The 24,850-nt window shown below is 38.9% G+C and overlaps 19 non-coding genes across 19 annotated transcripts; 14 read left to right on the top strand and 5 right to left on the bottom strand.

Annotated features, from left to right (window-relative positions):
- Window positions 1–926: 926 nt before the first annotated feature.
- Window positions 927–999, bottom strand: Trnai-gau (transfer RNA isoleucine (anticodon GAU)). Its single transcript has one exon. It is a non-coding gene; the product is annotated as a tRNA-Ile (tRNA).
- Window positions 1,000–2,724: 1,725 nt separating this feature from the next.
- Window positions 2,725–2,797, bottom strand: Trnav-aac (transfer RNA valine (anticodon AAC)). Its single transcript has one exon. It is a non-coding gene; the product is annotated as a tRNA-Val (tRNA).
- A 720-nt stretch (window positions 2,798–3,517) lies between these two features.
- Window positions 3,518–3,591, top strand: Trnan-guu (transfer RNA asparagine (anticodon GUU)). Its single transcript has one exon. It is a non-coding gene; the product is annotated as a tRNA-Asn (tRNA).
- A 626-nt stretch (window positions 3,592–4,217) lies between these two features.
- Window positions 4,218–4,290, top strand: Trnav-aac (transfer RNA valine (anticodon AAC)). Its single transcript has one exon. It is a non-coding gene; the product is annotated as a tRNA-Val (tRNA).
- Window positions 4,291–5,599: 1,309 nt separating this feature from the next.
- Trnav-aac (transfer RNA valine (anticodon AAC)) lies at window positions 5,600–5,672 on the top strand. The gene has a single exon. It is a non-coding gene; the product is annotated as a tRNA-Val (tRNA).
- Window positions 5,673–6,872: 1,200 nt separating this feature from the next.
- On the top strand, window positions 6,873–6,945 carry Trnai-gau (transfer RNA isoleucine (anticodon GAU)). The gene has a single exon. It is a non-coding gene; the product is annotated as a tRNA-Ile (tRNA).
- Window positions 6,946–10,540: 3,595 nt separating this feature from the next.
- On the bottom strand, window positions 10,541–10,614 carry Trnat-agu (transfer RNA threonine (anticodon AGU)). The gene has a single exon. It is a non-coding gene; the product is annotated as a tRNA-Thr (tRNA).
- An 813-nt stretch (window positions 10,615–11,427) lies between these two features.
- Window positions 11,428–11,500, top strand: Trnai-gau (transfer RNA isoleucine (anticodon GAU)). Its single transcript has one exon. It is a non-coding gene; the product is annotated as a tRNA-Ile (tRNA).
- A 415-nt stretch (window positions 11,501–11,915) lies between these two features.
- Trnaa-agc (transfer RNA alanine (anticodon AGC)) lies at window positions 11,916–11,988 on the top strand. The gene has a single exon. It is a non-coding gene; the product is annotated as a tRNA-Ala (tRNA).
- A 1,335-nt stretch (window positions 11,989–13,323) lies between these two features.
- On the top strand, window positions 13,324–13,397 carry Trnan-guu (transfer RNA asparagine (anticodon GUU)). The gene has a single exon. It is a non-coding gene; the product is annotated as a tRNA-Asn (tRNA).
- A 648-nt stretch (window positions 13,398–14,045) lies between these two features.
- Window positions 14,046–14,118, top strand: Trnav-aac (transfer RNA valine (anticodon AAC)). The gene has a single exon. It is a non-coding gene; the product is annotated as a tRNA-Val (tRNA).
- A 624-nt stretch (window positions 14,119–14,742) lies between these two features.
- On the bottom strand, window positions 14,743–14,816 carry Trnat-agu (transfer RNA threonine (anticodon AGU)). Its single transcript has one exon. It is a non-coding gene; the product is annotated as a tRNA-Thr (tRNA).
- Window positions 14,817–15,397: 581 nt separating this feature from the next.
- On the top strand, window positions 15,398–15,471 carry Trnai-gau (transfer RNA isoleucine (anticodon GAU)). The gene has a single exon. It is a non-coding gene; the product is annotated as a tRNA-Ile (tRNA).
- Window positions 15,472–15,878: 407 nt separating this feature from the next.
- Trnaa-agc (transfer RNA alanine (anticodon AGC)) lies at window positions 15,879–15,951 on the top strand. The gene has a single exon. It is a non-coding gene; the product is annotated as a tRNA-Ala (tRNA).
- Window positions 15,952–17,280: 1,329 nt separating this feature from the next.
- Window positions 17,281–17,354, top strand: Trnan-guu (transfer RNA asparagine (anticodon GUU)). Its single transcript has one exon. It is a non-coding gene; the product is annotated as a tRNA-Asn (tRNA).
- Window positions 17,355–18,007: 653 nt separating this feature from the next.
- Window positions 18,008–18,080, top strand: Trnav-aac (transfer RNA valine (anticodon AAC)). Its single transcript has one exon. It is a non-coding gene; the product is annotated as a tRNA-Val (tRNA).
- Window positions 18,081–21,069: 2,989 nt separating this feature from the next.
- Trnat-agu (transfer RNA threonine (anticodon AGU)) lies at window positions 21,070–21,143 on the bottom strand. Its single transcript has one exon. It is a non-coding gene; the product is annotated as a tRNA-Thr (tRNA).
- A 596-nt stretch (window positions 21,144–21,739) lies between these two features.
- On the top strand, window positions 21,740–21,812 carry Trnai-gau (transfer RNA isoleucine (anticodon GAU)). The gene has a single exon. It is a non-coding gene; the product is annotated as a tRNA-Ile (tRNA).
- Window positions 21,813–22,213: 401 nt separating this feature from the next.
- Window positions 22,214–22,286, top strand: Trnaa-agc (transfer RNA alanine (anticodon AGC)). The gene has a single exon. It is a non-coding gene; the product is annotated as a tRNA-Ala (tRNA).
- Window positions 22,287–24,850: the final 2,564 nt, after the last annotated feature.

Here is a 24,850-nt window from a genome sequence, read left to right on the forward strand (position 1 = left end):
ACTGGGGACATGGGGAATAAAATTACATCTGGATAAAGACACATTTTTCACATTTGAAGTGTGCCGGGGGATTAGCTCAAATGGTAGAGCGCCCGCTTTGCATGTGGGAAGTACCGGGATCGATACCCGGATTCTCCAGTTCCTTTTTTTTTTTAAGAAAAAGCAAATGCAAACCCTCAACAATTACCACTTTTTTCACAGGAAAGAAGATTGGATTTCTGAAAATTCAAGGGACCGTTTATTGAAAGAGAGAAAAAAATAACAACAATGAACAAAAGAGCAAACATAACATGATGATTTTATTTTGTATTTTTTTCGAATGATGATGTTTGCCTTTTTATAACGGTCATCATTTACAAGATTGATTGCCCTAACTAACCGTATCCTAGTAAATTATTCTAAATGTATTGAGACATTGCTGATTATTACGAAATCATCCTTCTCATCTTTCACAGATAAAAAAATAAAATCTTTGATAAAAGAAATAAAAAGGATGCTAAGCGGGCGCTCTACCATTTGAGCTAATTCCCCAAACACGATATTATTTGTAATCCCGAGTTGTAATCTGTGAATCAAGTTGCTGTAATTGACTTTTAAAATCCGGAGCTGATAATTTCATGCCTTAACTTCAAAATCTATCACACGCAAGAAGTCGTTACAGACAGTACTCTCCTAGGAAAAAACTGGTTCAGGTAATGATCTCAGATTCTTTGTTTGCAGAGATGACAACCTTTTTCTAAAAATATCGTTGGAAAGTCGCCAGGCACACCGAGGATAATACATGGCTGCTACAAAAGAGAGGGAAGAGACTAACCTGTGAGAAAAATGTCTCTTCGTCAAACCATGTTTTCTCAGGGGAAATTTTATTTTGCTTTAACATAATGTTTTAGTGTACTGTTAAATATTAAATGGAAAAAAATACATCATGGTCCGTGTGAGGGTCGAACTCACGACCTTGGCGTTATCAGCACCACGCTCTGCCGACTGAGCTAACGGACCAGACACTGGTACCTAGAGAGTTAAAATAAGTAACAATACATTCGTTAAATTTTAACTTCTTTAAGGTTGAAGGAGGGGAAAAGGAGGAAGGCTGATTGAAGAATATTTGGCAGAGATCGACAAGTGGCAATGTTTTTTATTTCTATTTTGCTGTTTACATCTTAACCATATCATGATTTATTTAAGAGCGAGTGTGATATCCACTGAGCTTAAATTTTTGATATTTATTGTAACCTGACACGTGTGCCAAATCCAGTGCATTTACAGCGATTTGAATGAAGCAATCTTATTCCTCGGGACGCCAAAAAACCCGAGCTTCTTTATTTAATTCAATATCTTTAAATAGAATAAGTCAGTCAGTCAGCCATCCAATCAATCAGTCTTTCGTTCGTTCGTTCGCTCGTCTGTTTGTCCTTTCTTTCATTCGTTCTTTTTTGTAAGCGCCGGAGGTTTTACTTTTGCGAGGTTGCAAGTGAGAAGCCTCTTCTAGCAGCTACTGGACCTATCAATAAAAGCCTTTTGCACCCCGGGAAATGGTAAGTTTCCAGAGAGCTTCCAATATGAAGTCTCGTATCATTTGCTTTATTTAAAGTTACATTTAAAGAAACAAAATATATGTTTTGAATTTATGTTCCCAGAGTCAGGTGGTTGCTAGCAAACTTTGTCCTGCTTACAGAAAGAGGACCACGAATTCAGAGAGAATACACATTTTCCAATATGGCGGAAAATACACAATTCTTTTGTTTTCATGTTTATTTGCCTTCTTGGCCTCGATTGTATCTGCAGTAGTTAAAAGAATCTTTGGATTAAAACGAGGCCATGAAGGCCAATTAACATGAAGACAAAAGAATTGTGTATTTTCCGCCCAATTGGAAAAGGTGTATTCTCTCTGTTCTTTTTTCCTGGTGTTGAAGGCTCTGCAAACGTTGTCTATAAAATTCCTTGTGCTGAGTGTTCATGGCGTTACATTGGTGAGACGGGCAGATCCTTCAACACCAGGAAAAAAGAACACCTGAGAAATGTTAAAACCGCGGCAAAAGGTTCGAGAATCGCTAATCACGTCTGGTCCAATAATCACGCGATTGACTGATAATGCATCTGTCATTGACAAAGGCGGCATAAGAAAACAAAAACGTTGGAAGCGTGTCATTCGAAGCTAACTCCCAATGCGGATAACAATTCCTGTCCTCTACCTGGACAGTACAACATTCTTTTTCACAAATATTCTTAGTTATTAGCATTTTTATTTCGCAACTTCACACACTGCATTTTTTACCTTTTTTACATTTTACCCGTCGAAGGCTGTAGTTCAAACAGCCGAAAGCTCGTATTTTTAAAGTTTTTAAGCCAGAAATCGTTTTAAATTTGATAAAAGAATACAGGTTTCTCGTCCATTTTGGAGAAAGGTGTATAAAATTAACATACCCAGCATAACAAGAAAACCGAAGATTACGAACTGAAAATGACAGGCAACAAAGTCATTGCCCCTTGTTCAGGGAGGTGGAATGCCCCCACATAGATGATTTTAAAATTTTCTTTAAACATCAATCATTTGGGCGCTTATTTCCAACATATTCGTTTAGCGTTCGGTAATGCTTTTGGAGGGTGAACACTTGCGTAAAAAAAGTCGATATTGCGCGCGCGTAACTAGATCCAGTCTCAAGCCGCGCAATAAATTATAAAAAATCAAATGCTAAAGAAACGAAAGAAGGAAAAAAAGAAAAATGTTTCCGGCAGGGCTCGAACCTGCGACCTTCCGCGTGTTAGGCGGACGTGATAACCACTACACTACGGAAACAACCGTGGTAGAAATGCTCACATAGAAAGGTGTTCTAAAATCTTGAGAGTAAGCTTGTGTTTAATCCAACATGTTCGATTGTCACTACACTAAGGAAACCACGCAGTAGTTTTACACGCATTTTACACGCCCACACCGTGTTATGGGTTCTCAATGGTACTTAGGTACTTTGGTTTTCTGTGTGTTGGTCATGAAATGAATATATGAAATTCATATATTTGTCCTGCGGATATACATTTTAAGCAAATGAAAGAACATCGCAGTAATGTACTCAACTTAAGCAGTTGAGAAAAGCAACCCTGAAAAAAAAAATTCAGGCTTGAACGGGAATCGAACCCATGACCTCACAGTTTCGATCCTTCTATTGTTAGTCGAGTTAAGTCGTTTTGATTGGTCTAATAAAATTAGGTCGATCTGGGTTCAAAATCGGTACAAGACACAAGTAAACGGCATATTTGAGGTAGCTGAACTTCTATTCAAAGTAGATAGTTATTTACGTTATATTTTTTACTATCGGTGTACCATACAATTCTCTATATACACAAGCGGTTCCATACACCACATATGCAGAGTCGAATTTTGAGCTTGGAAAGCCTGTGGTAAGATTTAACAAGCCAACGCATTTCACATCGTAAGCCAGGGCCCTAAGAGCAGCAGAAATTATGGATAAAGCATAAGACTGTAAATGGTTAAGCAATAAAACTTTATTCATTACATGCAGTCTCCGTGGCGCAATCGGTTAGCGCGTTCGGCTGTTAACCGAAAGGTTGGTGGTTCAAGCCCACCCGGGGACGGTTCCTTTTGCTTTTTTCGAACGGATTTCAAATTTTAGTAAACGAAATCTCACATCAACTGGAATTGCGTTCGTGTACTCTAAAGGAGCGTTAAAATTTTTGAAATTTTCGTTTACTCGCTAGTGAGAACGTCTGTCAGAACGTCACCGTTGTTACAGGTAGTTTTTCTTGCCCTCTTTTCCACCTCACCCTCCCCTAACGCTAGCTGAAGACGCTCAAGCACAGAAGCATATTTTAGAGATGGAACTATTTTAATTCAACCCACGAATGTTTTAAACTTTCTTGAGTTTGATTACAAAGTAGACATCGATCTTTACAACAACAGTCTTAAGTCGTTTGGCCTGAGTTCGACTGGCCTGGGTGGCTGGGTTCTATCTTTGAACGGTTAGCAGGTTCTGACTAAGGCCGTGTTCATATTAGTACCCGAGCACTGGTACCTGGGCACCAGCATAAAATAGCGTCGTGTTCACACACAGAAAACCAAAGTACCCAAGTACCATTGAGAACTCGTAACACGGTGTGGGGTGGTTTCCTTAGTGTAGTGGCAATCGAACATGTTGGATTAAACACAAGCTTTCTCTCAAGATTTTAGAAGACCTTTCTATGTGAACGTTTCTACCACGGTTGTTTCCGTAGTGTAGTGGTTATCACGTCCGCCTAACACGCGGAAGGTCGCAGGTTCGAGCCCTGCCGGAAACATTTTTCTTTTTTCCTTCTTTCATTTCTTTAGCATTTTATTTTTTATAATTATCATATTTCCCTTTTTTCTTCCTACTTCTTTTATTTATTGCGCGGCAATAAAAAAAGAAGACAATATAGAAATAACTTGCGTACACGTTTAGGCAAGTCGTTCATACATTGTCTCTAAACGTTTTGACGCACGTAAACGCACGTAAAATATTTCGCGTCAGTGGAAATCAACCTCAACACAACTGATCATTACCTTATTCCTACTATAGCACCACAATTTGCCGGCTTCCATTTAAATTGTTTTGTATCATACTCATAATCTCGTCTTGTGTTTCATAATTATTGCAAATAGAAGCCACAGGGGGGGGGGGGGGTCCACAGGCGCACTTTGTATCATGATCAGCAAGGTCGCCAAACAGCAAAACAGTACTTACTGCTGGTCAATAAACAAATCTCACCAAAAACAGTTTCTCTGATGTAATCCATTGGGAAATATTTTTTTATTGCGCGGCAAAAAAATAAGAAGACAATATATAAATAACCTGCGTACACGTTTAGGAAAGTCGTTCATACATTGTCTCTAAACTTTTTGACGCACGTAAATGCAAGTAAAATATTACGCGTCAGTGGAAATCAACCTCAACACAACTGATCATTTCCTTATTCCTACTATAGCACCGCAATTTGCCGGCTTCCATTTAAATTGTTTTGTATCGTACTCATAATCTCGTCTTGTTTCATAATTATTGCACATAGAAGCCACAGGCGCACTTTGTATCATGATCAGCAAGGTTGTCAAACAGCAAAACAGTACTTACTGCTGGTCAATAAACAAATCTTACCGAAAACAGTTTCTCTGATGTAATCCATTGGGAAATAATTTTATCGATCACTGTTCAAATTTGCAATCAGTCCGATTAACTTTAATTTCTCAGCCTAGGAAATCTAGTAATTAATTTTCATCGTTTTGTACTAAAAAGCATTATTGAAGCTGTAGTACAAATAAAAAAACTACTCCTTTGAAACAAAAAGGGGCAAATTTTTCGAAGTAATTAAAAGGCACCGATGTGATTTGTTCATATTAGTACCCGAGCACTGGTACCTGGGCACCAGCAAAATATAGCGTCGTGTTCACACACAGAAAACCAAAGTACCTAAGTACCATTGAGAACCCGTAACACGCTGTGGGCGTGTAAAATGCGTGTAAAACTATTGCGTGGTTTCCTTAGTGTAGTGACAATCGAACATGTTGGATTAAGCACAAGCTTACTCTCAAGATTTTGGTAAACCTTTCTATGTGAACATTCTTATCACGGTCGTTTCCGTAGTGTAGTGGTTATCACGTCCGCCTAACACGCGGAAGGTCGCAGGTTCGAGCCCTGCCGGAAACATTTTTCCTTTTTTCCTTCTTTCGTTTCTTTAGCATTTTATTTTTTATAATTATCATGTTTCCTTTTTTCTTTCTACTTTTTTTTTATTGCGCGGCCTGAGACTGGATCTAGTTACGCGCGCGCAATATCGACTTTTTTTACGCAAGTGTTCACCCTCCAAAAGCATTACCGAACGCTAAACAAATATATTGGAAATAAGCGCCCAAATGATTGATGTTTAAAGAAAATTTTAAAATCATCTATGTGGGGACATTCCACCTCCCTGAACAAGGGGCAATGACTTTGTTGCCTGTCATCTTTGTGATCTTCGGTTTTCTTGTTGTGCTGGGTATGTTAATTTTATACACCTTTCTCCAAAGTGGACGACGAGAAGCCTGTATTCTTTTGACTTCATGTTAATTGGTCTTCATGGCCTCGTTTTAATCCAAAGATTCTTTTGACTACTGCAGATGCAATCGAGGCCAAGAAGGCCAATTAACATGAAAAAAAAAAAGTGTATTTTCCGCCATTTTGGAAAAGGTGTACTCTCTCTGAATTCGTGGTCCTCTTTCTGTAAGCAGGACAAAGTTTGCTAGCAACCACCTGACTCTGGGAACATAAATTCGAAACATTCATTTTGTTTCTTTAAATGTAACTTTAAATAAAGCAAATGATACGAGACCTCATATTGGAAGCTCTCTGGAAACTTACCATTTCCCAGGGTGCAAAAGGCTTTTATTGATAGGTCCAGTAGCTGCTAGAAGAGGCTTCTCACTTGCAACCTCGCAAAAGTAAAACCTCCGGCGCTTACAAAAAAAGAACGAATGAAAAAAAGGACAAACGGACGAGCGAACGAACGAACGAAAGACTGATTCCTTGGATGGCTGACGACTGACTGACTTATTCCATTTAAAGATATTGAATTAAATAAAGAAGCTCGAGCTTCTTGGTGTCCCGAGGAATAAGATTGTTTCATTCAAATCGCTGTAAATGCACCGGATTCGGCACACGTGTCAGGTTACAATGAATATCAAAAATTTAAGCTCAGTGGATATCACAGATGTAAACAGCAAAATAGAAATAAAAAACATTGCCACTTGTTGATCTCTGCCAATTATTCTTCAATTAGCCTTCCTCCTTTTCCCTTTCCTTCCACCTTAAAGAAGTTAAAATTTAACGAATGGTATTGTTACTTATTTTAACTCTTGGGTACCAATGTCTGGTCCGTTAGCTCAGTCGGCAGAGCGTGGTGCTGATAACGCCAAGGTCGTGTGTTCGACCCTCACACGGACCACGATGTATTTTTTTTTCCATTTAAAATTTAACAGTACACTAAAACAGTATGTTAAAGCAAAATGATGCATAATGTAATAACGCAAAATGTAATAACCCTTAAATAACATGTCTGTTTCATCAATTAAGGAATTGCACTCAATAATTTACCTCCTGTAAGTTAACAAGGACCTAATAGGAACTCCCCCCCAGGGATTATCTTCCCCCATTATCCTTCTGGCAGGTACTTATTGGAGTTAGGAATTTTGTACCTCCTCCAACCATGCTGTCCTTATAAGATCGGATTGGGGAGCAAATGGAGCCTTGAATCTTATCTGTTAATAGGTTTGTACGTTAAATAGTAGCAAACCAAACGTGTTTAAAAAGAACAGGCAAAATTGGCCTCTTAGCATCCGACAAAGTGAAAACAGATAGGGGAGGATTTAGAATCCCCCCCCCCCCCCCATTCCGCCAAATCCGTGATAATAGCAAAACAGATACAAGCAACGGTATTCTTCGTCTTTAACTGTACGCCTTTTTGCCACCCACAAAAACTGGCACTTTAAGGCGTGCTAATATTTTAAAAAATATATTGTCGCATTGAATAATTGTTTGCAGTCTGTAGTCTCCTTCACACCTATCCTATTCAATTAATATTTACTCATTGAAGAAGGTCAACAAGAACATGAAAGTGAATGGTAAAATAGGATCACCGATAACAGGAACCTTGAAGACCAGTTTTACAACCATTTGGCCTCTTCCCAGTTTTGAGTAAATTTGGGAAATATAAAAAATCCACCGGATTTCACAATAATATCAACTTTGTATTCAAGTAGTCGAAACTTATGTTTTATTTAAAACAAGAAATACTCTTCTTTTTGGTCTGTTTTTGTTGATCTTGTTGATTACTTCGAAGGCGGAGAATTAATAGGTGAAGGATAAAATCAAGCAAACGATTTTAAAATAAACAACAGTCGTCATTTTACACCGAGCACATGGTAGGACTTACGACCACAAAGTATCAGCGTTAAATTCAGAAGGATATGCAATGCAAGCCTACTCGTAGCCCTGCTAGCATATCAACATAATATCCCTTCCTGCAATGAGTCTGTAGGAGTTGAGTTAAACAGGGGCTTTTGTTCAGTAAAACAAAGGAGCGGTTCGTCTATAATGCTGAACTCGCGTAAAACCAACTAAAAGTTAATGTCACTGAGTTTTGCTAAACGATTTCGAAATATATATAAATTTTAGAGTTATTACATTTTGCGTTAGAAAATTTATTACATTTTGGGTTAAAAAGTGAATAAAGAATATTTAAGGTTTCATAGCTTGGAATAAAGAATAAGTCATTTTCAGTAAAGGAATAATGAATATCGCAGATACGGAAGCGGTTATTCAACGTGCTCAAACATCATCTTATCTGATCCAGATATCTGAATTGTGAATTATCTGTCAGAATGCTTCATGTGACCATAACTATCTGCCATCAGTCAAATTACCGAGGGTGATCTGCATTGAATCAGATTCCGTTTTTTTTCCTGCATATTCATCTTCGTTTGATTGGTGCGTTCAGTTCTTTATTCCGTTTGATTGTTCAACTGTCAACAATGTCGATTCGTCTCCACACGAGATGTTTGAACTTTGATATAAAGCGCTCTTCAACCCATGTGAACTGATTTTCGGCGAGTGGTTTTTCAACGAAACAGCAGAAAGGGTCGTGAAAGGTATAGATCGAGAATTGCCAATGGGTAACAAGAACCTGCAAGCAGTTTATAACCGTGCGATTAATGTGTGACCACCTCTTTCAGTTCTTTGGCTAGAAAGGCACAGCGCCGGACAATAAAAAATCTTGAGAAAAGACTGCACAGGTAATTCCCCTGGAGCGATGACGTGTATTCCGTTCCTTGACACATTCTTGCTGAGCTTGCAATTTACGTTTCGATTCCCAAAATAAACTCAAAACAAATATTGGAATATCCAGAAAACAAGTCGCTGTTTTCCAATATTCAACACGTTCCGGGTAAATTGTACGACTTGTATTCGCTCCGAGCCAAACGCCTGAATAACACAAAAATAAATATTTCACACAAACAGAGCGCAGAGTATTCGTAAATATTTTTAAAATAGGTGAATGATTATTTAAAATAGCTTGGACATGTCCAAGCGGTCTTTGGTTTCGCTATGTGGTTCTTCAGTCCTCTCTTCTGGTAAAACACTCGAATGTCATGACACACAAATATACATTTCACTCTAAACAGAGGGCAGAGTGTTCATGTTAAACGAGTGATGATCGCCAGTAAAACATCAAATCTTGCGTGACCGTGACCAAGGAGCCGGCTGGGCCGCGTGGGTAGTAGTAGTTGCCTTTATTTAAAAACACGATATGGATAAAAGCTTACAGCTTGTGAGGTCGTGTAAATTAAGTATTTAATTTACACGTTTTGTCTGGAATGATTTACCGACAAAACAAAAAGAAAAACGACAACGACAAAATGCCGGCAAAATTATGAACCGGCTGCGCACGGTTAAAAAGAAAAAGAGAAGTCGTGATAAACGGTAGAGACTGGTCAGACATAAGAAAACGTAAGCAATGCTTAATTTCAGTTAAGAAAGGTGTAGATCTGGGTCGAATCTGAGTGAATCTGATATGTTTGCATTACATGTATTTTATGATGCATGCATTAAGGGAACGTTTTTTTTTTATGGGGTGGGAGGGGGGATTTGAGGGGGCCGCGCCAAAAAAATATGGCATCAAGGGGAAGAGCGTGTGATGAGCATGTGTTTTTTGGGGGGAGACACTCAAACTAATTATCTTTAATTGTTGTATGATGGCATCTATAATAGTACAAAACCTCTACCAGGATGCCTAAAATAGCGTTTCTGGGGTTCTAAAAATGAAAATACTTTGCATTCAATTTATTGTTTTTATTTCACAAGTGGAATAAAATATTCGCGTCCGATCTGTTAGCCTGCGAATACAGCCGCCTCTCGTTTCGCTCTTGGTTGCGGGACGCGAATAAGAGGCGGCTGTATTAGCAGGCTACCGATCTGTATAGCCGTTTACAATCGAGTTTACAATGGCTCGCCGATCAGATCTCCCGCTCATATTTTATCTACTACCTATTGTATACACCGTAAGATTCTAACGTGAAGATCTTTGCCTTAAAACAGCAAAAAGGACCCTTGGTTTGTTTCTTTATGTATGATGGCAACCGTCTGTAACCTGGTCATTATTACTTTAGACCGGTGTCTAGCGGTGAGCAAACCCTGGTGAGTACCGTAACAACATTAAACGATCACACCTTCTCGAACAAGTCGAACAAGCATCTGCCGTTTAGCGAGATCGGCTTTGTTTTACACAAGTGATCATTCCCTTATTCCTGCTATAGTACCACAATTTGCCGGCTTTCCATTTCCAAAAACAGTTTCTCTGATGTAATCCATTGGGAAATAATTTTATCGCTCACTGCAATCAGTCCGATTAACTTTAATTTCTCAGTCTAGGAAATCTAGTAATTAATTTACATCGTTTTTTACTAAAAAGCATTATTGAAGTTGTAGTACAAATAAAAAACTAATTTAAAACAAAAAGGGGCAAATTTTTCGAAGTAATTAAAAGGCACCGATGGGATTTGAACCCATGACCTCCTGTTTACTAGACAGGCGCTCTAACCAACTGAGCTACGGCGCCCTGTGTTGCGTCTGCAGATTATTTTTTAACTAAATGTACTTGTTTTTTTCCAAATCGATAATTTTAATTGCTGATAAAATAATCGAAAGTAATCGAAATCTTAAAAAAAGCCATTGGAATAGTTTATAAAATTCGAGAAAGCTCTCTGAAAACTTAAAATTTCCCGCATGTTTCCGGGGTGCCAAAGGCTCTTATCTATAGGTCAGGTAGCTGCTAGAAGAGGTTCCTTTTCACTTGTAGCTTCGCCACTCGCAAAAATAAAACCTCTGGCGCTTACAGAAAAAGAACGAAAGAAGTAAAGGACAAACGGACAAGCGAACGAACAAACAAAAGACTAATTGATTGGATGGATGGCTGACCTGCCTGCCTGCTTGCCTGCCTGCTTGCCTGCCTGCCTGCTTACCTGACTGACTGGTTGACTGACTGACTGACTGACTGACTGACTGACTGACTGACTGACTGACTGACTGACTAAAGGCTGAATGAATCCTGTGGTTTAAGTGCCAAATACCTTTTCCATTTAAAGATATTAGATTAAATAAAGAAGCTCGGGTTTTTTGGTGTCCCGAGGAGTAAGATTGTTTCATTCAAATCGCTGTAAATGCACCGGATTCGGCACACGCGTCAGGTTACAATAAATATCAAAAATTTAAGCTCAGTGGATGCACACTCGCTCTTAAATAAATCATGACATGGTTGAGATGTAAACAGCAAAATATAAATAAAAGACATTGCCACTTGTTAAACTCTGTTAATTGTTTTTAAATCAGCCTGGTATTCTTACTTATTTAAACTCCCCACGTACCAGTGACTGGTCCGTTAGCTCAGTCGGCAGAGCGTGGTGCTGATAACGCCAAGGTCGTGAGTTCGACCCTCACACGTACCACGATGTATTTTTTTTTCCTTTTACGATGAGGGATTTTAAATTCAACAATACAATAAAACATTAGTTAAAGCAAAATAAAATTTCCCCTGAGAAAACATGGTTTGACGAAGAGACATTTTTCTCACAGGTTAGTCTCTTCCCTCTCTTTTGTAGCAGCCATGTATGTCATGTATTATCCTCGGTGTGCCTGGCGACTTTCCAACGATATTTTTAGAAAAAGGTTGTCATCTCCGCAAACAAAGAATCTAAGATTATTACCTGAACCAGTTTTTTTCCTAGGACAGTATTGTCTGTAATGACTTCTTTCGTGTGATAGATTTTGAAGTTGAAGCATAAAATTATCAGCTCCGGATTTTAAAAGTCAATTAACTTGATTCACAGATTACAACTCGGGATTACAAATAACGTCGTGTTTGGGGAATTAGCTCAAATGGTAGAGCGCCCGCTTAGCATGCGGGAAGTACCGGGATCGATACCCGGATTCTCCAATCCTTTTTATTGCTTTTATCAAAAGAATTTCTGTTCTTATACAGTGAAAGATGAGAAATATGATTTCGTAATAATAAGCAATGTCTCAATACATCTTGAGAATAATTTACTAGGATACGGTTAGGTAGGGCAATAAATCTTGTGAATGATGACCTTGTTAAAAAGGCAAACATCATCATTCGAAAAAAAAAATTAAATCATAATTCGTTTGCTCTTTTCTTCATTGTTGTCATTTTTTTTTTCTCTTTCAATAAACGATCCTTTGAATTAACAGAAATACAATGTCCTTTCCTGTGAAAATAAAGTGGTAATTGTTTAGGGTTTGCCGTTGCTTTTTCTTAAAAAAAAAGGAACTGGAGAATCCGGGTATCGATCCCGGTACTTCCCGCATGCTAAGCGGGCGCTCTACCATTTGAGCTAATCCCCCGGCACACTTCAAATGTGGAAAAATGTGTCTTTATCCCGATGTAATTTTATTCACCATGTCCCCAGTTTTTCAGGGTGTGGATAACGATTTATCCGGTGGATGGCGAAGTAGGTTTTGTATAACATTTTTATCCGATAGTGATTTATCCGAGGTAAAGTAGGTTGTATAGTGTGATCGTCCTAGTGAGAGTAGTTCTGAAACGAACTGTTGCTGGCGACTGACGTTTCGAAAATCTGAGCTGAAGTCCAATGAAACGTTCTTGGCAGTCGATGATGTCATCATAAGTCTGGTCCGTTGAAGTTGATTGGTCAATTTAGCTGTGATGAAATTGGCTGTAAGTCTCGCGTAAAGTTTTTCAACAGTAATTGGTCATGAAATGAATATATGAAATTCATATATTTGTACTGCGGATATACATTTTAAGCAAATGAAAGATCATCGCAGTAATGTACTCAACTTAAGCAGTTGAGAAAAGCAAGCCTGAAAAAAAAAATTCAGGCTTGAATGGGAATACCCTGCCCCGATCCCATGACCTCTCAGTTTCGATCCTTCTATTGTTAGTCAAGTTAAGTCGTTTTGATTAGTCTAATAAAATTAGGTCGATCTGGGTTCAAAATCGGTACAAGACACAAGTACACGGCACATTTGAGGTAGCAGAACTTTTATTCAAATTAGATAGTTATTTACGTTATATTTTTTACGATCGGTGTCCCATACAATTCTCTATATACACAAGCGGTTCCATACACCACATATGCAGAGTCGAATTTTGAGCTTGGGAAGCCTGTGGTAAGATTTAACAAGCCAACGCATTTCACATCGTAAGCCAGGGCCCTAAGAGCAGCAGAAATTATGGATAAAGCATAAGATAAATGGTTAAGCAATAAAACTTTATTCATTGCATGCAGTCTCCGTGGCGCAATCGGTTAGCGCGTTCGGCTGTTAACCGAAAGGTTGGTGGTTCAAGCCCACCCGGGGACGGTTCCTTTTTTTTTTTTTTCGAACAGATTTCAGTTTTAGTAAACGAAATCTCACATCAACTGGAATTGCGTTCGTGTACTCTAAAGGAGCGTTAAAATTTTTGAAATTTTCGTTTACTCGCTAGTGAGAACGTCTATCAGAACGTCACCGTTGTTACAGATAGTTTTTCTTGCCCTCTTTTCCACCTCATCCTCCCCTATCGCTAGCCGAAGACGCTCCAGCACAGAAGCACATGGTGGAACTATTTTAATTCAAGCCACGATTGTTTTAAACTTTCTTGCGTTTGATTAGAAAGTAGACATCGATCTTAACAACAACAGTCTTAAGTCGATTGGCCTGAGTTCGACTGGCCTGGGTGGCTGGGTTCTATCTTTGAACGGTAAGCAGGTTCTGACTAAGGCCGTGTTCATATTAGTACCCGAGCACTGCTACCTGGGCACCAGCAAAAAATAGCGTCGTGTTCACACACAGAAAACCAAACTACCCAAGTACCATTGAGAACTCGTAACACGGTGTGGGAGTGTAAAATGGGTGTAAAACTATTGCCTGGTTTCCTTAGTGTAGTGGCAATCGAACATGTTGGATTAAACACAAGCTTTCTCTCAAGATTTTTGAAGACCTTTCTATGTGAACATTCCTACCACGGTCGTTTTCGTAGTGTAGTGGTTATCACGTCCGCTTAACACGCGGAACGTCGCAGGTTCGAGCCCTGCCGGAAACATTTTTCTTTTTCCTTCTTTGGTTTCTTTAGCATTTTATATTTTATAATTATCATATTTCCCTTTTTTCTTCCTACTTCTTTTATTTATTGCGCGGCAATAAAAAAAAGAAGACAGCATATAAATAACCTGCGTACACGTTTAGGCAAGTCGTTCATCGTAAACGCACGTAAAATATTTCGCGTCAGTGGAAATCAACCTCAACACAACTGATTATTTCCTTATTCCTACTATAGCACCACAATTTGCCGGCTTCCATTTAAATTGTTTTGTATCGTACTCATAATCTCGTCTTGTGTTTCATAATTATTGCAAATAGAAGCCACAGGCGCACTTTGTATCATGATCAGCGAGGTCGTCAAACAGCAAAACAGTACTTACTGCTGGTCAATAAACAAATCTTACCAAAAACAGTTTCTCTGATGTAATCCATTGGGAAATAATTTTATCGATCACTGTTCAAATTTGCAATCAGTCCGATTGACTTTAATTTCTCAGCCTAGGAAATCTAGTAATTAATTTACATCGTTTTTTACTAAAAAGCATTATTGAAGCTGTAGTACCAATAAAAAAACTACCGGTACTCCTTTGAAACAAAAAGGGGCAAATTTTTCGAAGTAATTAAAAGGCACCGATGGGATTTGAACCCATGACCTCCTGTTTACTAGACAGGCGCTCTAACCAACTGAGCTACGGCGCCCTGTGTTGCGTCTGCAGATTATTTTTAACTAAATGTACTTATTTTTTCCAAATCGATAATTTTAATTGCTGTTAAAATAATTGAAAGTAATCGAAATCTTAAAAAAGGCATTCGAATAGTTTATAAAAGTGTTTTAACATACCCCTTCTAATAATAAGTTCCACGAATTCGTGACAGCTCTCTTGCCTGACTGACTGGTTGACTGACTGACTGACTGACTGACTGACTGACTAAAGGCTGAATGAATCCTGTGATTTAAGTACCAAATACCTTTTCCATTTAAATATATTGAATTAAATAAAGAAGCTCGGGTTTTTTGGTGTCCCGAGGAGTAAGATTGTTTCATTCAAATCGCTGTAAATGCACCTGATTCGCCGCTGATTCGGCACACGCGTCAGCTTACAATAAATATCAAAAATTTAAGCTCAGTGGATGCACACTCGCTCTTAAATATCATGACATGGTTGAGATGTAAACAGCAAAATATAAATAAAAGACATTGCCACTTGTTAAACTCTGTTAATTGTTCTTCAATCAGCCTGGTATTCTTACTTATTTAAACTCCCCACGTACCAGTGACTGTTCCGTTCGGCTCAGTCGGCAGAGCGTGGTGCTGATAACGCCAAGGTCGTGAGTTCGACCCTCACACGGACCACGATGTATTTTGTTTCCTTTTACGATGAGGGATTTAAAATTTAACAGTACAATAAAACATCTTGTTAAAGCAAAATAAAATTTCCCCTCAGAAAACATGGTTTGACGAAGAGACATTTTTCTCACAGGTTAGTCTCTTTACTCTCATTTGTAGCAACCATGTATTATCCTCGGTGTGCCTGGCGACTTTCCAACGATAATTTTAGAAAAAGGTTGTCATCTCCGCAAACAAAGAATCTGAAATCATTACCTGAACCGGTTTTTTTTCTTAGGACAGTACTGTCTGTAACGACTTCTTTCGTGTGATACATTTTGAAGTTAAAGCATTAAATAATCAGCTCCGGATTTTAAAAGTCAATTAACTTGATTCACAGATTACAACTCGGGATTACAAATAACGTCGTGGTTGGGGAATTAGCTCAAATGGTAGAGCGCCCGCTTAGCATGCGGGAAGTACCGGGATCGATACCCGGATTCTCCAATCCTTTTTATTGCTTTTATCAAAAGAATTTCTTATCTTATCAGTGAAATATGAGAAAGATGATTTCGTAATAATAAGCAATGTCTCAATGCATCTTGAGCATAATTTACTAGAATACGGTTAGGTAGGGCAATCAATCTTGTGAATGATGACCGTGATAAAAAGGCAAACATCGTCACTCGAAAAAATACAAAATTAAATCATCATGTAATGTTTGCTCTTTTGTTCATTGTTGTTATTTTTTTCTCTTCTTCAATAAACGATCCTTTGAATTTACAGAAATCCAATATCCTTTCCTGTGAAAATAAAGTGGTAATTGTTTAGGGTTTGCATTTGCTTTTTCTTAAAAAAAAAAAAAATGGAGAATCCGGGTATTGTTCCCGGTACTTCCCGCATGCAAAGCGGGCGCTCTACCATTTGCGCTAATCCCCAGTCACACTTCAAATGTGGAAAAATGTGTCTTTACCCCGATGTAATTTTATTCACCATGTCCCCAGTTTTTCAGGGTGTGGATAACGATTTATCCGGTGGATGGCGAAGTAGGTTTTGTATAACATTTTTATCGGATAGTGATTTACCCGGTGTTTAGTAGGTTGTATAGTGCGATCGTCCTAGTGAGAGTAGTTCTGGGAAGAACTGTTGCTGGCGACTGACATTTCGAAAATCTGAGCGGTAGTCCAATGAAATGTTCTTGTCAGTGGATGATGTCATCATTAGTCTGGTCCGTCGAAGTTGATTGGTCAATTTAGCTGTGATGAAAATGGCCGTAAGTCTGGCGTAAAGTTTTTCAACAGTAATTGGTCATGAAATGAATATATGAAATTCATATATTTGTACTGCGAATATACATTTTAAGCAAATGAAAGATCATCGCAGTAATGTACTCAACTTAAGCAGTTGAGAAAAGCAAGCCTGAAAAAAAAATTCAGGCTTGAATGGGAATCGATCCCATGACCTCTCAGTTTCGATCCTTCTATTGTTAGTCAAGTTAAGTCGTTTTGATTAGTCTAATAAAATTAGGTCGATCTGGGTTCAAAATCGGTACAAGACACAAGTACACGGCACATTTGAGGTAGCAGAACTTTTATTCAAATTAGATAGTTATTTACGTTATATTTTTTACGATCGGTGTCCCATACAATTCTCTATATACACAAGCAGTTCCATACACCACATATGCAGAGTCGAATTTTGAGCTTGGGAAGCCTGTGGTAAGATTTAACAAGCCAACGCATTTCACATCGTAAGCCAGGGCCCTAAGAGCAGCAGAAATTATGGATAAAGCATAAGATAAATGGTTAAGCAATAAAACTTTATTCATTGCATGCAGTCTCCGTGGCGCAATCGGTTAGCGCGTTCGGCTGTTAACCGAAAGGTTGGTGGTTCAAGCCCACCCGGGGACGGTTCCTTTTTTTTTTTTTCGAACGGATTTCAGTTTTAGTAAACGAAATCTCACATCAACTGGAATTGCGTTCGTGTACTCTAAAGGAGCGTTAAAATTTTTGAAATTTTCGTTTACTCGCTAGTGAGAACGTCTATCAGAACGTCACCGTTGTTACAGATAGTTTTCCTTGCCCTCTTTTCCACCTCATCCTCCCCTAACGCTAGCTGAAGACGCTCAAGCACAGAAGCACATTTTAGAGATGGAACTATTTTAATTCAACCCACGATTGTTTGAAACTTTCTTGCGTTTGATTAGAAAGTAGACATCGATCTTTACAACAACAGTCTTAAGTCGATTGGCCTGAGTTCGACTGGCCTGGGTGGCTGGGTTCTATCTTTGAACGGTAAGCAGGTTCTGACTAAGGCCGTGTTCATATTAGTACCTGAGCACTGGTACCTGGGCACCAGCAAAAAATAGCGTCCTGTTCACACACAGAAAACCAAGGTACCCAAGTACCATTGAGAACTCGTAACACGGTGTGGGCGTGTAAAATGCGTGTTAAACTATTGCCTGGTTTCCTTAGTGTAGTGGCAATCGAACATGTTGGATTAAACACAAGCTTTCTCTCAAGATTTTAGAAGACCTTTCTATGTGAACATTCCTACTACGGTCGTTTCCGTAGTGTAGTGGTTATCACGTCCGCCTAACACGCGGAAGGTCGCAGGTTCGAGCCCTGCCGGAAACATTTTTCTTTTTTACTTCTTTTATTTCTTTTGCATTTTTTATAATTATCATATTTCCCTTTTTTCTTCCTACTTCATTTATTTATTGCGCGGCAATAAAAAAAGGAGACAATATATAAATAACCTGCGTACACGTTTAGGCAAGTCTCTAAACGTTTTGACGCACGTAAACGCACGTAAAATATTTTGGGTCAGTGGAAATCAACCTCAACACAACTGATCATTTCCTTATTCCTACTTTAGCACCACAATTTGCCGGCTTCCATTTAAATTGTTTTGTATCGTACTCATAATCTCGTCTTGTGTTTCATAATTATTGCAAATAGAAGCCACAGGCGCACTTTGTATCATGATCAGCGAGGTCGTCAAACAGCAAAACAGTACTTACTGCTGGTCAATAAACAAATCTTACCAAAAACAGTTTCTCTGATGTAATCATGACGTACGCGAAACTTGCTCGTTTTTCAAAGTTGTTATCATCATCAAAACACTTCGGTCACTCCAACGAACTCAGTTTCAAGAGTTGATGAAGTGTCACACCAAGAAACTTTCTCGATTGATATCCAAGGACACCGACATAGACGAACACATCAACAACATTTCCTCATGTCGTTTATCCTTCTTCGAGAAGCTTATCTTATGCAGAGGTCTTAAATTCTCTCTTCCTCGGCACTGCTCCAGTAAAGATATCCAAGCCAGCTTCGAAAAAGCTTTTTGGAAATTGGATCCCCTCATCCCAGATCCAAACAAAAAAGATCTTGCATCCGCCACCTTGCGCTCGATCGCCCTCAATTACATCGCAAAGAAAGGTCCATCTCCACCTAAAGCATTACTTAGAGCTCTCAGCAACCTTAAACGAAGAGATAACATTATCATTTCCAAACCGGACAAAGGCTGGGGTGTCGTACTAATGGACAAAGACGAGTACCTTCGTCTACTGAGTGAGGCCTCTATCAACGATTCTACAAAATTTATCCACATCGATCAACATCGTCCAAAGTCCAGAGGGAGACCTCCTAAACACTTTCATCCACTCTTAGAGAAAGAAAAGCAACTCCGCGAAAAGGTCCATCAGATTCTACCGAAAGCTACAGCCGACCAACTTTGCCCCAAAAGCTCTAGATTAGCACATCTGTATGGCCTCCCCAAAACGCACAAAGAAAGGCTCTGCATGCGACCAATCTTATCTGCGTCTTGCACATACAACTTCCCGTTGGCAAAATGGTTAGAGGAGAAATTGAAGCCACTATCCACCAACAAATATTGTATTAATGATATTTTCAGCTTCACTGACGAGATAAAGAACACTCGCATCGAATCGGACCACATCCTTGTCTCCTATGATGTATCTGCACTATTTACAAATGTTCCTCTGAAGGAAACAATTGACATTCTTGTCGACAAAGCTTTTTAAGATGACTGGTTTAATAAGACGCATAGTACGCAACTCCAAAAGCATCAACTGACTGAGTTATTAGAAATCGCTGTTTCAATTCAACGGTGAGCTGTATGAGCAAACAGACGGTGTAGCTATGGGCTCGCCACTTGGCCCTCTACTAGCCAATGTTTTCATGTGCCATATAGAGAACCAACTGGAACAAAACAACATGATCCCGTCATTCTATCGAAGATACGTTGATGACACTCTGGTCAAAATGCCCAACACAGACGCGGCTTTAGATTTCTTACAAGTACTTAACGGTGCCCATCCTAGTTTGTCTTTTACCATGGAACTTGAACATGAAGGCTCTATTCCATTCCTCGGCACACTAATCACGAGAAACGACAACACACTAAAAACGGAAGTCTACAGAAAACCAACTGACACGGGCCTTCTGCTCCATTTTCAAAGCCACGTTGATAACAGATACAAGAAAGGCCTGGTAAACACAATGGTTGATCGGGCGCACCGTTTATCCTCCACTGAAGAAGCCTTCACGAAAGAGTGCAACAAGTTACGCACCATGTTTTCAAAACTACACTACCCGAACGTATTAGTCGATTCCACAATACGCAAGTTCAGGCAAGAAACTAATACAGAACCGCACGCCGCAACCCCATCAGAGCCATCTGTCTACATTTCATTGCCGTTTAAAGATCAACGATCAGCTAATCGCGTCCGCAAAGAAATTCATTCTCTGGGATCCAAGATCAACATCGATGTCAAACCCGTCTTTACCAGCAGAAAGCTGTCACAGATTTTGTGCGTTAAGGAAAACAAGCCCCCGATCGTGAACACACAATGCGTTGTTTACTTGTTTCAATGTGATTTGTGCGATGCAAATTATGTCGCGTTTACTGCCCGACACCTACATCAACGCATTAGTGAGCACCGTTATTCTGCGATCGGTAGACACCTTGAGGCACAACATGGCAGCAAAGGAGCAAAGATTAATCACCTTTTCAAAGTGTTAAAGAAATACAGAAGCAAGTTTGACTGCCTCGTATATGAAATGCTGTTCATCAGGGACATTAATCCTTCCCTGAACACCCAGAGTGACTCTATCCGCGCCAAATTATTTACTTGACACTTCCCTATTTTTAATTAGAACTTTTAGTTTTTCCATTGTTTTATTTTACGTATTATGCCCATAGGACACACAACTATTTTTATTGTTTCACGTTATATATATTCTTATTTTAACTATCACTTCTTTTGACTTGATAATGGCGTAGAGTAGCGCCGAAACGTCGTCTACTTTTTTAAAGTTTTTAAAGTTTTAAAATGAATTTTAACAATATTTTAGCGTTTAATTTCATTATAAAATCGTTTTCTAAATCTCTGCTGTTCTGATGTAATCCACTGGGAAATAATTTTATCGATCACTGTTCATATTTGCAATTAGTCCGATTAACTTTAATTTCTCAGCCTAGGAAATCTAGTAATTAATTACATCGTTTTTTCTAAAAAGCATTATTGAAGCTGTAGTACAAATAAAAAAAAACTACTCCTTTGAAACAAAAAGGGGCAATTTTTTCGAAGTAATTAAAAGGCACCGATGGGATTTGAACCCATGACCTCCTGTTTACTAGACAGGCGCTCTAACCAACTGAGCTACGGCGCCCTGTGTTGTGCCTGCAGACTATTTTTTTAACTAAATGTACTTATTTTTTCCAAATCGATAATTGTAATTGCTCTTAAAATAATTGAAAGTAATCGAAATCTTAAAAAAAGCCATTGGAATAGTTTATAAAAGTGTTTTAGCATACCCTTTCTAAAAATAAGTTCCACGAATTCGAGAAAGCTCTCTTGCCTGCCTGACTGACTGGTTGACTGACTGACTGACTGACTGACTGAACGACTGACTGACTGACTAAAGGCTGAATGAACCCTGTGATTTAAGTGCCAAATACCTTTTCCATTTAAAGATATTGAATTAAATAAAGAAGCTCGGGTTTTTTGGTGTCCCGGCCGAGGAATAAGATTGTTTCATTCACATCGCTGTTAATGCACCGGTTTCGGCACACGCGTCAGGTTACAATAAATATCAAAAATTTAAGCTCAGTGGATATCAAACTCGCTCTTAAATAAATCATGACATGGTTGAGATGTAAACAGCAAAATATAAATAAAAGACATTGCCACTTGTTAAACTTTGTTAATTGTTCTTCAATCAGCCTGGTATTCTTACTTATAGAAAAACCCCACTTACCAGTGACTGGTACGTTAGCTCAGTCGGCAGAGCGTGGTGCTGATAACGCCAAGGTCGTGAGTTCGACCCTCACACGGACCACGATGTATTTTTTTTCCTTTTACGATGAGGGATTTTAAATTTAACAGTACAATAGAACATTATGTTAAAGCAAAATAAAATTTCCCCTAAGAAAACATGGTTTGACGAAGAGACATTTTTCTCACAGGTTAGTCTCTTTACTCTCTTTTGTAGCAGCCATGTATTATCCTCGGTGTGCCTGGCGACTTTCCAACGATATTTTTAGAAAAAGGTTGTCGTCTCCGCAAACAAAGAATCTGAGATCATAACCTGAACCGGTTTTTTTTCCTAGGACAGTACTGTCTGTAACGACTTCTTTCGTGTGATAGATTTTGAAGTTAAAGCATAAAATTATCAGCTTTTAAAAGTCAATTAACTTGATTCACAGATTACAACTCGGGATTACAATTAACGTCGTGGTTGGGGAATTAGCTCAAATGGTAGAGCGCCCGCTTAGCATGCGGGAAGTACCGGGATCGATACCCGGATTCTCCAGTTCTCTTTTTTCAATATATCTTATTAAACGTTATTTTTTTTAAATGGTGGATAGAGATTTGCATAAGAGCGCGTTTACCTGACTGCGTTATACAAACAGGTTTACTTTGCTCTGTAAAAGACAAAAATTCGGATTTTGAAAAAATTCTTACATTATTGATTGAAACTCACTTTCTTGAATATTTCAAGAAATTTTGTTTCTCTGTTGTTTCGTAATAAATTCGCACCGGGAGCCCACACTCCCAAACGCCCCAGGTTGGGATAAGGCTAGCCCGGAGTCGGAAAGGAGCGGGAGGCACAAATGTGAGCCATCGCTCCGGGAGGAGTTAGGGCGACGATCTTATGTCTGCCGTCCGTTTAAACGAAGAGAGTGAAAAACAGGTCAAAACAGACCTATTTATACTGAACTAGCCAAACGTTATACACAGTAGATTCCCTCGAGTATATGAAGCTTTTGATGTGAAATGCGTTGGCTTGTCATGCTTTGTTTCAGGCTAAGATAAAAGAGTGTTATGCTTTCCAAGCTCACAATTCGACTCTGTATACAGAGAATTGTATGGGAAAGTCACCAATGGTAATAAGTTTAATTTGAATAAAAGGTTTCCTCATAAACGCTCTTGTTTCTTGTCCATTTCAATTTTAACAGGAATAAAATAGAAACAGCGGCAACAAACATAACACATGGACTACGCATGGTCTGAATAATTTTAGATTCCTTTTTTCAGACCATGCGTAGTCCATGTGTTATGTTTGTTGCCGCTGTTTGTATTTTATTTCTGGTGAAAATTTTTCCTACCTCAAGTGTGCCGTGTACTTGTGTCTTGTGCCGATTTTGAATCCATTTTAGTGAAGTTATTCGAATTCGTTGTCTCACCTTCTAAAATAAATAAGCAATTTGTTTCCATTTCCCTGACATTCCCATAAAATTCTCTACATACAGAAGCTGTCCCATACACCACATGTTGCAGAGTCGAATTTTTAACCTTGGGAAGCCTGTGATCTTCCTCGCGTGGACAGTCACTCGCGTGACAAATCGTGAGTCATGTGACGATAAAAATGGGAGGAGTCTGGGTATAAGTCGTCCAAAGCGCAGCCTCAGACATGCAGCTTGAAAAACGAGGGCATTCGTCATGTTCGTCTCTGTGTGCAAGAATTCAGTGTAAGTTCAGGTATTTTATCGTGTTCTGTCTATTTCATACCATAATTCAGTACTGCAATGTTATACTTAGACTGTTTTCTCAGACCACCGTTGTTAATTATTTGACCTCAGAGTTTTATCAGCCGGTTTTATACTCGCGTTCAGGGCGGTGAACGGCAAAATGCGCCAGAAAAGGCTTTACCCGTTATCGGTTATCCTTACTTGTTTTTCTTTGCAAACAGTGTCTTTCCTACCTGGAAGTAAAAAATACATAGTTTTATTTAACTATTTTCGTTTTATCTTGTCCATAGATTGCACACTCGGCTTGCTTTGGGAATTTGTTGTTGTTGACACCGTTCGTCGTCACTCAATGCAACTCTGAGTGAGTTTATACTGTTCGATGATTTTGTGCTTTGGGATAAAAGAAGGTAAGCTTTAAAACGAAGCTAAATATGTGTACTTAAAAGCCAGGCGAAAAGATATTTATTACAAAATTAGGGGAATACGGAGCATTTGTTAGCTAATCTTGCAAACTCGTTTGAAGGCAGTTTTTAGAGGTGGCTGAGCGTTTTGGAACGGTTGGGGGGGGGGGAGGGCACAGGCTCCCCAAGCGTATTGTGTGAATACTACGTACTTCATGTAGCCGTCAATATTATAGACTTTGTATGGGAATTTTACTTCAGTTCTCAAAATAATAAATACAGTTATGAAAGTGGAAATAAACTTTACTAACTTCAATGTGGTGTTGTTTTTGCTTCTTCTGTGTGCTCCAGTGTTAATCTGCGGTCATTTGAGGCGAGTTTTTGATTCAGTCACTACTCGGTGTAGTTTCTTTAAGAACGAAGTGAAAGGCAGGAGACTATACTGACCATGGGAGGGAAGATCCAGTTTTTGTCGCGAGTCACGTAACACGTTACGCGCAATCCACGGCTTCATTGAACCGTGCGAAAGTAAACAAGCAACTTCTCTAAAAGAAACCCTTGCTATTCCGGTTATTAAGAATGCTGTTAAAATTTAAGCGACCTTTCGACGATCACGGATCAGTCCCAGAGAGTAAGAAGAGCCGAATTTCGGAATCTTCACTGTCGTATTTACGCTGGAAGATGTGGCTTCTTAGAAATCTTTCCGGTGCCGGCTTGACCTTTGAGTAAAAGGTTGTGGCCGTTTCCAGCAAATTGCAAAACCTCGGTCTGTTCCTTGTTGAGGGCCATTTTGCCTTGCACGTTTCATTCAACAAGTCACATTTTTCTGGAGAGGGCCGGTTTTTTTTTTCTTTTTTTCTTTTTTTTAGGTCACTTAAACTAAACCCCACACATATCTTACGGAGAATTCAATGAGATTTAAAACTTTTTTGCTTATTAAACTGTAACCCGTTGATGAAAAGAAAGTAAAAGATCGATAAGCCCTATAAATCAATTCCAAAACT

Source organism: Oculina patagonica, chromosome 4, assembly GCF_052425735.1.
Source record: "Oculina patagonica isolate OP01 chromosome 4, crgOcupat, whole genome shotgun sequence".
Classification (NCBI taxonomy): domain Eukaryota; kingdom Metazoa; phylum Cnidaria; class Anthozoa; order Scleractinia; family Oculinidae; genus Oculina; species Oculina patagonica.